The sequence below is a fragment of the Chinchilla lanigera genome, unplaced genomic scaffold (assembly GCF_000276665.1).
Source record: "Chinchilla lanigera isolate Chin_1 unplaced genomic scaffold, ChiLan1.0 scaffold00015, whole genome shotgun sequence".
NCBI classification, from domain to species: domain Eukaryota; kingdom Metazoa; phylum Chordata; class Mammalia; order Rodentia; family Chinchillidae; genus Chinchilla; species Chinchilla lanigera.
Genome location: NW_004955416.1, coordinates 28593124 through 28605077, shown reverse-complemented (window position 1 = coordinate 28605077; position 11954 = coordinate 28593124). Strand labels below are relative to the sequence as shown.

Below are 11954 nucleotides of genomic sequence, written 5' to 3'. Positions count from 1 at the left end.
GGGTCTCACTATGCAGTTCAGACTGGCCTTGAACTCACTTATGTGGCCCAGGCTGGCCTCGAACTCACAGTGATCCTCCTACCTCAGCCTCCCAAGTGCTGGGATTATAGGCGTGCACCACCATGCCTGGCTAGTAATAATGTTAAATGTGAATAGGTTAGACATTCCAGTCAGAAGGCAGAGATTTTTAGATTGGATTTAAAAGATAAGAACCAAGTATGTGCTCTGTGCAAAAGACATTTTAGATTCAAAAAGGTTGGAAGAGGATAGTATAGAGTTATCATGCAAATAATAAGTTTGTAAGACCTGGAGTGGCTGTAGTAATACCAGACAAAGTAAACCATAAGATGAAAAACCAGTTAAATGCAAGGAGGCCTTTTAATTTTCTTCTAAATTTTAGGTGCATAGTTTATATTAGGAAATTACTCATTCTGTTGTACAGTATTATGGGTTTATAGCTGTGCCTGGCATAGTTTTATCTTTTTTATTTTAAAGAGAAAAAACAATAAAAATGATACAGAATTTCAAAACAAGATGATAGGAAATTAACAACGGCTATTATATTGCATATTGTTATCTTCAAGGTAGTTGCTCAGATTACCAGATATAGGCATGCAAAAGTGATCAAACAATATAAGCACTAACTGTTCCTTTTACTGAACTAATAGAAATTAGTAGTACAGTTATCTTAGCTGTCTTGTGTGTATATATAGTTTCCTCTTTCTGTCGTTACCATGTCATACAAAACAGTTCCATCCTGTCCTTCCAAAACTCTGCAGTTCACCTCTTCATTCTCCCTCCATCCACTCCCTGAGGACCTGGAGACCTAACCTGTTCTACTGTCTTTATGGCTTTCCCTTTTACAGAATATTATACAGTTGGAACTAAAAATATATTGTCTTGTGTTTTTAGACTGCTTTTTTCTGCTTAGCCATGTTCATTTGGAATTCCTCTATGTACTTTTCTTTCTCACTAAATAACATTCTGTAGCATAGCTGTACCACATTCTGTTTATCTGTTCACCAATTGAAGGATGTCTTGTTTGCTTCCAAGTTTTGGTAATTATGAATAAAGTTGCTATAAATATTTACGTGTAGGTTTTTGTGTAGGCTTGCATTTTCAGTTCACTTGGGTAAAAACAAAGGAGTGTGATTGCTGCACGGTAGACTTTGTTTAGTTTTGAGAAACTACCAAACTACCAAAAAACTACTGTGTCATTTGTATTTCCATGAACAATATATTATAGTGGCAGTAAATCTAATTATTGTATAGTTACAGTATTATAAATGTTACAATGAAGGTTACTATTGTTTACTGTAATTTGCTGTTAGTTGCTTTGGTCTGGGGCAATTCTAATAGATGACAGGATCTCCTATTTTTTTAAAATTTATAATTCCTTAATGGTATATCATGTTGAGCATCTTTTCATATATTTATTTGCTATCTATGTATCTTATTTCATGAGATATCTGTTAAGACCCTTTGCCTGTTTTAAATAGTTGGTCCATTAATTTTCTTAGTATTGAGTTTTAAGAGTTCTTTATGTATTTTGGATAATAGTCATTTATCAGATAAGCCTTTTGCAAATACTTTCTCCTAGTCTGCGGCTTGATGCTCATTCTCTTGACTGTCTTTGAAGAGCAGAAATTTCAAATTTTAATGAAGCCAAGCTTATCATTTCTTTCTTTCATGTGTCATGTCTTTGGTGTGGGGTCTTTTTTGTCATGACCCCACCAAAGGTCACCTAGGTTTTCTCCAATGTTACCTTCCAGGAGTTATATAATTTTTACTTTGTAGTAAGGCCTTTGATTCATTTTGAGTTAATTTATGTGAAAGGTTTAAAGTCTGTGTCTAGATTCATTCTAGCATGTTTCTATACAGTTTCAGCTTCATTCATTGAAAATAGTATCTCTTCTCCATTGTGCTGCCTTTGTTCCTTTGACAAATATTGGTTGACAGTATTTACATGGTTCTAATTATAGGCTCTCTGGACTGTTCTATTGCTTTGTTTTTCCACCAATACTATTGTCTTGATTATTGTAACATTACAGTGAGTCTTACAGTGGAGTAGTGTCAATCCTCCAATTTTGTTCTCCTTCAATATCACATTGGTTTTCTTGATCTTGCAGCTCTCTATGTAAAGTCTGACTCACCTGATAACCCCCAAATAACATGCTGGAATTGCATCAAGTGTACACATCAAGTTTGGAGGAACTGACATTTAACAATATTGAGTCTTCCTATCCATGAACATGGAATATCTTTCCATTTATTTAATTCTTTTTTTGGGGGGTCTATATTTTGAAGTTTTTCCATATAGATTTTTATACACATTTTGTTAGATTTATAGGTAATTATTTTATTTTTGGTGGTATAAAAACAAATAGTATTGGGTTTCTAATTTCCAATTTCATTTGTCTATTGCTGGTGTATGAGAAAAAAGTTGACTTTTGTACATTGTAAAATGTGACCTTGCTATAACTTACTACTTTTAGGATGGTTTTTGGGACAATTCTGTGGATTGCCACATAGACAATCATGTCTTCCTTTCCAATATTTATGCCTTTTATTTCCTTTCTTTGTCTTGTTGCATTGGTTAGAATTTCTGGTACAATGATGAATATAAGTGATGAGAGGGGCTTTCTTGTTTATTCTCATTCTTTGGAGAAAGCATCACTACTAAATACACTGTTACTTGTAGGTTATTCATAGGTACCATTTCTCAAGTGAAAGAAGTTCCTGTCTATTCCTAATTTGCTAGAAATATTTTGGTTTTTAGCACGCATGGAGATTGGATTTTGTCAAATGAATTTTGTGCATTCATTTACATGATTGTATGTTTTTCTTTTATTCATTGATATTTGAATGCCAAATAAACCTTATATACTTCTAATATATTCTACTTGATTGCAGAGTATAATTTAGGTTGGTTTTACTAACATTTTGTTGAGAACTTTTGCACTATCATTATGAGAAATATTGGTTTGTAATTTTCATTTCCTATAATGTCTTTGGCTTTGATACGATGATTATTCTGGTTTCACTGAATGATTTAGGAAGTGTTTACTTTGCTTCTAAGATATAAAAGAGAGCCTAAAGAACTGGCATCATTTCTTTCTTAAATGTTTGGTAGGACTCATCATTGAATCCGAGTCTGATGTTTTATATTTTAGAGTTTGTTTTTTGCTTTAAAAAATTTCTTCCCCAATGTTTTTAAACTATAATACCCAAAGAAACTGCATAAATTTATAATGTATATAATCGGTGAGTTTGGATGTATCTCTGCATTCATGTTATTATCACCACAGTTCAGGCACTAAATACACCATTATCTCCAAAAGTTTCCTTGTACCATCCCCTTTTTTGTGATAGGAAGACTTAATATAAAATCCACCTTCTTAACAAATTATTTAGTGCACAAAATTTTATTGCTAACTACAGACACTATGTTATGTAGCAATGTCTGGAATTTACTCCTCTTGTATAATTGTGACTTATACATGCTGAACAACAGCTACACTCTCACCCTTATACCATCCTCTGGTAACCATCATTTTATTGGGTTTTTCTTTGATACTGGGAATCAAACTCAAGACCGTGCACTTGCAAGGCAGGTGCTGTGCTGCTGAGCTATATCCCCAGCCACCATCATTTTATTGTTAAGTTCAATACTTTTAACTGTTCTACATGCTTCATATTAGAGGAATTATACATTCTTTGTCATTCTGTGCCCAGTTTATTTCACTTAACATGGTGTCTTCCAGATTCACCCCTGGGGTCACAAATGACAGAATTTCCTTTTTTTTAAGGGCTGAATATTAACTATTTGATTGTTTACATACATTTTATTTAGCCATTAATGTGTCTGGGGACATCTGAGTTGTTTCTGTATCTTGACTATTGTGAATAATGCTCCTATGAATACAGGAGTGCAGATATCTCTTTGAGATACCAATTTCCATTCTTTGGAGCAAATATCCAAAAATGGAATTCCTGTATATGACAATTCTAAGTTTTGTAAGAATCTGTATTCCATTTCATTGCATTTCAGCTGTATCAATTTACATTGTTACCAACAGTGTACTGTATAAGGATCAAATTTCTGCACAACCTTATCAATACTTTACTTTCCTACTAACAGGTGTGAGGTGATATCGCATTGTGGTCTTCTGTGATAATTATGGGGCTGAGTATCTTCATTTACAGGTTAGTCATTTGTGTGTATTCTTTGGAGAAGTATCTACTGTATTCCTTTGCATGTTTTTCAATTGGATTATTAATCATTATTATTATTATTATTATTAGCTGTTGAGTTTTGGGAGTTCATTTTATATTTCGGAAATTAATCTCCTGTCAAACATAGTTTTGGAAATACCTCCCCTTCTGTAGGTTATCTTTTCACTCTATTTATTGTTTCCTTTACTGTGAAGAAGCTTTTTCGCTTAATCCAATCAAATGACTATAATTTGTTTTTGTTCTCTGTATCTTTGGTATTGTGTCCAAAAAATTACTGCCCTAGCTAATGTCAAAAATCTTTTTGTCTGTTTCCTTGTAATAGTTTTACAGTTGTAGGTATTATGTTATTATGTTTAGATGCGTGTGTGTGTGTGTATGTGTGCGTGTGTGTGTGTTTTGCGGATTTAATTGAGAGCCTCATGCATGCTAGGCAAGCACTCTACCACTGAGGTACATCCTACCCCTATATCTAGGTTTTTAATCCATTTAGACTTTATTTTTTAATTGATGTGAGATATTTCCACACATTTTTGTGGTTATAGTTATTCTTCATACTTTTATCTTTTAACTTTTATAGTAGGATTTTCTTTTAGTAGGATACTCTTGTGTCATTATTCTTGTGTCATCGTATCCTGTTTGTCTATATATTTATCTTTCCCAGTAAGATTTGGACTTTTATATACTATTTATTGTTATTGAGTATTTATTTATTTCAGTCTAAAGAATTTAGTACTTCTTGGAAGGCAGATTTACTACTGACAAACTCTCTCAGCTTTTCTTTATCTTGGAAAGTCTGTATCTCTCCATTTTAAAAAATTTTAATTTTTAATTTTTAAATTTTATTTTATTTTTATTTTTGGTACTGGGAATCAAACTCAGGATCTCATGCTTGCTAAGCAGGCGCTGCACCACTAAGTTAAATACCCAGCCATATCTCTCCATTTTTGAAGAACGGTTTTATTTGGCGTAGTATTTTTGGTTAGCAGGTTTTTTTCCCCGCTTTAGTACTCTGAGCATACTATCCTCCCCTCTCAACCTGCGAGATTTTAACTAAGAAATGTGGTGATGGTTTTATGTAAGTTATTTTTTTTTAACAAGTCACTTTTCTCTTGCTGCTGTTAAAATTCCTTTTGCCTGATTTCTGACAGTTTGATTATAATATGTCTCAGTATAGACCTCTTTCAGTTCTTGTTATTTGGCATTAGTAAGTTTCATGAATCTTGTCACTCGTTTCCCTTGCCAAGTTTGGGCAGTTTTCAGCCATTCTTTCTTTAAATGGACTTTCTGCACTATTTTTGTCTCTTTAAAAAATTTCCCTCACAAATATATCATCTGGTCTGAGAGTGTCCCCTAAGTCCCTTTGGTGTGACTCAGCCATCTTCATTTTTTTTCTTTTAGCACTTTTGACTAGGTCATTTCAAACGACTTGGCTTTCACTTTGCTACTTCTTTGCTCTGCTTGATGGAGTTTCCTGTTGAAGCTGTCTCTTGAATTTTATACCTTTAGCTCTAGGATTTCCGTGCTTTTAAAAAAATACATGTGTAGATTTTAAACTCAGGTTTTCCTCTTGAACTTCTCACCACGTTCATATATTTCCCCTGATTTATTTGTCTTTCTGTACCCTCTTCTACCTCACTGAGCTTCTTTCAGATGGTTGTTTTAAATTATTTGTCAGGCTGTTCACAGATCTCCATTTCTCTAGGGCTACATTAGCTCCCCTGTGGTGGAGTGATGTTTCCATGATTTTTTGTATCATGGAGTTGTTGTGTACACATTTTACGTATTTGCAGGAATTTACAGGTTGGATTTGGCAGGGCAAGATTTCACTACTCAGCATAACCAGGGGTTTGCGGGGAGGCAGCTAATGGTCTCTGGATGTCACCAGGACCCGTTACCAGTGTCTTGAGGTTGGGCTGGGTCACTGGCTGGGCTCTGTGGCTGGCCAGAGTCACTGGATGGGCTTTCTGATTGGGTGCTCTGAAAAGCTGGAGAAGTTGAGTATTTATCTTCAGATTTCTTTCTCCTGCTGGAAAAATTATAGGCCAAGAAGGTCCTTGTCAGAGTGACACTGTGCTGGCTTGGGGTGCAGCAATGCATACAAAGTGAAACCATTCCTCTTATCCTTCTTGCTGTAGTTTTTTGTGACCTTTAGTTCCACCTCAATGCCAGAGCCTCACTCCCAAGCTCTAAGATTCTCACACATGCATTCCTGTATGTAAGCATTTGCTAAGTTGTTTCTTTGTGAGGGATTAGAGCTGGGAACCTCTTATTCTTGTATTTTGCTGATATTCTCTGAAGGCTATTAATTGTTGACTCAGTATTTTAATAGATATAATCCTATTCAGATAATCTCTTTTCTCTTATGTAAATTTTGGCGATTGTATCTCTTAAGGGATAGGTCCATTACACCTAAATTATTGTTGTGGTTTAAATAAAAGCTGTTCCCCCAAGAACCTGTGGTGTTGAAGGGTTGGTGCCCAAGGCAACAGGGTTCAGAGGTGGCCCCTACAGAGGTGACTGGGTCATGGGGCACTAACTTCATACTAATCCATTGATGCATTCACAACTGAATGGGATTTTAGGAGGTGAGGCCTAAGTGGACGAAGCAGGTCATGAGGGGCATGGCTTTGAAGGATGGATTTTTGTCCCAATCCTTCCTTTCTATATTTTCCCTCTCTCTGCTTCCTGGATGCTATGAGAAGAGCAGCTTTCATCAGCCACACTCTTCTACTGTGGTATTTCTGCCTCACCACAGACCTAAAAAGCAATGAAGTCAGCCAGCCATGGCCTGAAAACCCTGAAACCAGAAGCCAAAGTAAACCTTTCCACCTCTAAGTTGATTTTCCTAGGTATTTTGTCACAGTGATGAAAAGCTGACTAACAGTTATAAAACTGGTGACGTATTCCTTCATTATCTTTTAATGTCTATGAAATCAGTAGTGATGGTCACTGGTTCACTTCTGATTTTAATATGTCCACCCCATCTCATTTTTTAGCCTAACTAGAGATTTATGTCAATTTTATTGACATTTCTCAAGAAGCACATTTGGGTTTTATTGATATTCTATTAAATTACTGGGTTCAATTTCATACATTTGTTACACTAGAATTTGGTTTTTTTTTTTTTTTAGTCTCCTATGGTTTTTTATCTTTCTTTTTTCTAATATATACATTCAATGCTATAAATAAACACTATTTTGTTATATCCCACAAATACTTATTAGTTGTATTTTAATTTTTATTTATTTCAAGATATTTTAAAATTTCTCTTGAGATTTCTTCTTTGCCCTATGTGTTATTTAGAAGAAGCCTGTTGTTTAATCTCCAAATACTTTGGAATTTCCAGATATTTTTTTCTTATTGTTTTATAGTTTATTTTTATTGTAGGTTGAGAGCAAATGATATAGAGTGAATGGTTATTTATATGTTGAAGGTTCAAATCTGAATGACTATTTTTAGAGATAAGGCCTTTCTGGAGATAATTACATTTAAAAGAGGTCATATTTCCCTGATTAAGTAATCCTGTCCTAAGAAGAAGACTCACTCCCTCTTTACCACAGGAGGATACAATGACAAAGCAGCCAACTATAAACTGAGAAAAGAACACCCACAAGGAACAGAATCATCTGGGACCTTGAACTTCAACACCCCAATTTATAGACCTGTAAGAAAGTAAATTTCTGTCATTTAAACCATTCAGAATAAAACATCCTGTTATGGCAGCCTGAGCTAATTTATATAGTGTACTTTATATTCTTTTGAATTTGTTAAGTTTTGTTTTATAGTTGAGAATGTGTTCTACCTTGGCAAAAAATTCTGTGAATGTTTATTCTGCTCTTGTAAAAACAAATGTATTAATGTCTATTACATCCAGTTGATTAATGATGTTCAGTTCAACTACATCTTTGTAGATTTTCTCCCTGCCAGATTTGTCAATTACTAAGACAAAGGTGTTGATGTAGCCAATTATAATAATGAATTGTTCTATTTCTAACTGCAGTTCTGTTAGCTTTTGCCTCAGTTATTTTGATGCTCTTTTATTATGTTCATTGTGATAGTAACTGTCCTCATTGCCAGAACAAAATACCCAACACCCACAATTTAAAAGAGGAGACGTTTATTTGAGCTCATGGTTTTTAGATTTCAGTCAATGGTTGGTTGTCTCCAAAGGAGAACCAGCATGGAAGAGGGACATAACAGAGAAAAACTGTTCACATCATGGTAGTCTGGAAGCAGAGAGAAAAGGGGGGGGCTAGGAAGGGAGAACTATCCTTCCAGGTCACACCCCCAGTGACACACCTATAAAGAGGCCCACTTCCTAACAGCACTTTTAGTTGTAGTACCCGCCAAGATGCAGTCACCTTTTGAAAACCTTACCTCTGAGCATGTGAGAGTTTTAGGAGCCATTCTCAATCTAAACCATAATATTCTGCCCCAGGCCCCCAAAAGACACATGTGCTTATCTTTATGCAAAATGCATTTTTTCCATCTCTAAAAGTTGACAAAGTCTTAACAGTAACAATTCCATCATTGCTGAAAAGTTCAAGTCCAAAATCTCTGAGACTCAAGGCAGACTCTTAGCTGTGAGACCCTATAAACATCAAAAAGAAAGTTAAACACTGCTGACATACAATGGTATGGGGTAAACATTTTCATTCTATAAGGGAGAAATTGGAGAGATGGGTGTATAATGAAATTGGGCCAAAGCAGGACCAAAACTCTGCAGTGCAAACATTAAATCCTGTAGCACCATGTCCAGCACATGGGGCAAGTAGTAGTGAGATGTGCGCTCTAAATGATTTGGGTGGTCCTGCCTCCATGGCATTGCCTGGTGCAGCCCTCGTGTCTTCTGGCTGGGGTTGACTCTGATCACTGCCTGCAATTTTCCTCGTATTTTCCATGTTCCCAACTTCCTTGGGTCTCCACTGCACTTTCAACTTCAATCTCATAACTTCCCATACTGCCTTCCTAGGCTTTCATCTGAAATCTTTATGAAATACTCCCTGACTCCACAGCTCTTACATTCAGCATGCCCGTAAAACCAGTACTATATGGATGATGCCAAAGTCTGCTGCCAGGTTAAGCAATAGCTAGGCCCCCTTATCTCATTGCTTTAGAGGCCTCCAAGTTCCTAGATGGCTGAGCACTATGAAGGGAATTCTGAAGAACCAATCCCTAAGCAGCCTCTCTGGAGCAGAGGACTCTGGGAATCTCTTCTTCAAACAAAATCTTTCACTTTTGTGCTTCTTAGCCTGAGAAGGGTGGGGTCTTGCTAATTCCTCAGATTCCCTCAAGACATCTTTTCTGCTGTCCTGATGTAAAGTTCTTGGCTTCTTTTATTACTAATCTTTTCAGCAATGATGCTCTCTTGGTAAAATCTTTATAGGCCTCAATTTTACAGACCTTTCCTTTCTGATGAAACTCAAAACATTTAAAATAACTCAGCAGTGCCAGTTGCTCTTGATTCTCATTGTAGTGCTGGCTAAAGGTCCCCAACAATACTCATGCCACAACCTGAATTTCGGGGTGCCTTGAAATTAGTTAGTCCATCACCTTTAATCTCAGTCTCCCATAAAGTTTCAGGACATGGGAAAAATGTATACAACTTTTCTGCCAGACCATAACATACATGGTCTTGAGTACAGCTGTCACTGGAGTCCTTGTTCTCAATTGATACCTTGAAAACTTTGCCTTTTTAAAAAAATTAACTAAGTTTATTGGTACATTTTAGAGATACATGATCATATTCATCATAGGGAATTTGTACCTATACATGATATATCTTAATTCTTTTTTTTCCATTTCCCTCTCCTCCCTTCAACCCCTCTTCTCCTCCTTATTTAAAAAAGCTTGGTTTCCATTTTTCCTGCTTTTCTCATTTTTTCTTGTCCCTTCCTTCCTTCCGCCCTGCCATTTCACTACTTCCCTTTCCCATTTGAACATTTTCTTCCTAGTTCACAGTATGTATTACACATTTTGGTCCTTGCCTTAGTTACCCTTTTTGTTGCTGAGACAAGATACCTGATGCTCAAACTTAAGAGAAAGGTTTATTTGGTTTACAGTTTGTAGAGGTTTCAATCATCATTGGCTGGCTCCAAGGCGTAGTGGCACATGGCAGAGGGCAACAGTTCATGGCAGTGGAAGACAGCAAAAGCAACAGGAGTAAAGGGAGAAAACCAGCGTCTTTCTGTCCCTTTTATTTTATCTAGTCTACTTGGATTAGGTTGGTGCCAGTTTGATCCAACCATCACCCACCCTTAATCCTGGCACCTTTAATCCCAGCATTGCACTAAGAATCAATCACACACTCTAGGTTCAGCAGCCTCAGAAAAGCTCACCCCCCCATGACCTCATGAGGATTTGAGGGGGATATCCAGACACAAACCATAACAATCCTCATCTATACTTTCATTTTCTCACACCAGAAAAACAACGTGATATTTACACATGTGTGTCTGATTTATTTCACTTTAGAGTATGGTCTCAGAGTGCATCCATTTACCTAGAAATGTCTCAGATTTATCCTCTTTATGGCTGAGTAGTACTCCATTGTGTAAAAACCCCACATCTTTATCCATTCAGTTGATGAACATTGGGCTGTTTCAAAGATTTAGCTATTACAAACTGTTCCACTACAAACATGGATGAGCATATATTGCTGTAGTCTGATGTTTCAGTTCCTTTGGGAAGATACCAAGAAGGGGAATACCTGGGTCTAATAGAACCTGTAGTTTTAGTTTTTTGAGGGATCTCCACACTAGTTTCCACAGTGGTTTCACCAGTCTACACTCCCACAAACAGTGGAGAAGGGTTCCTTTTCCCCTACAGCCCTGCCAAGATTAATTATTGGTTGATTTCTTGATAATAGCCATTCTTTCTGGCATGAGATACAATGTCAATGTTGTTGTAATTTGCATCTCTTGAATAATCAGTGATGTTGAACATTTTTTCATGTATTTTTTTGCTATTTGTGCTTCTTCATCTGGGAAGTGTCTATTCATCTCAGATGCCCATTTTTTAATTGGGTCTTTAAATTTTGGGAGGTCCGATTTTTTTGAGTTCTTTCTATTTTTTTTTGTATATTCTAGATATTAGTCCTTTGTGTGAGTAACAGCTGGAAAATTTTTTTCACACTCTGTGGGTTATCTCTTCACTCTGTTGGTGGTTTCCTTTGCTATTCAAAACCTTTTTTAGTGAGATGAGATCCCATTTGTTGATTCTTTGCAATGTATCTTGATCTTGGGCCAGAAGAAACAGTGAAAATGGCCATACTCTTAAAATTGCTATACAGATTTCATGGAACCCCAATCAAAATACTAATAGCATATTTCACAGAAGCAGAGAAAACAAACCTAAAATCTATTTGGAAACAGAAGAGACCTAGAATAGCAAAAGCAATTCTGGGCAACAAAGACAAAGCAGGGGGCATCATAACCCTGAAAAAGTTTCTGTGATAAATATAGCATGGTACTAGCAAAAAAAAACCCAGACCCAAGGATCAGTGGAACAGGTTAGAAGATGCAAAAATAACCCCAAACACACTCAGCCACCTTATCTTCCAGAAAGGGGCCAAAGGCCTTCTCTGGAATAAAAATAGCCTTTTTAGTAAATGGTGCTGGGAAAACTGGCTTTCCACATGCTGAAGATTAAAACTAGACCCATATCTTTCACCCTATACTAAACTAAAATGGAAATGGATCAAAGATACAAATGTTAAA

The 11954-nt window shown here is 36.2% G+C and overlaps 1 long non-coding RNA gene across 2 annotated transcripts in view; it reads left to right on the top strand.

The window, feature by feature from the left end:
* The window catches only part of LOC102014561, a 45231-nt gene extending 37267 nt beyond the window's left edge, over nt 1–7964 (top strand). For both annotated transcript variants that reach the window (XR_001233341.1, XR_260435.2), the window contains exons 3-4: nt 4142–4206; nt 7797–7964. This is a non-coding gene — a long non-coding RNA (uncharacterized LOC102014561). The remainder of the gene's footprint in view (nt 1–4141; nt 4207–7796) is intronic.
* Nucleotides 7965–11954: the final 3990 nt, after the last annotated feature.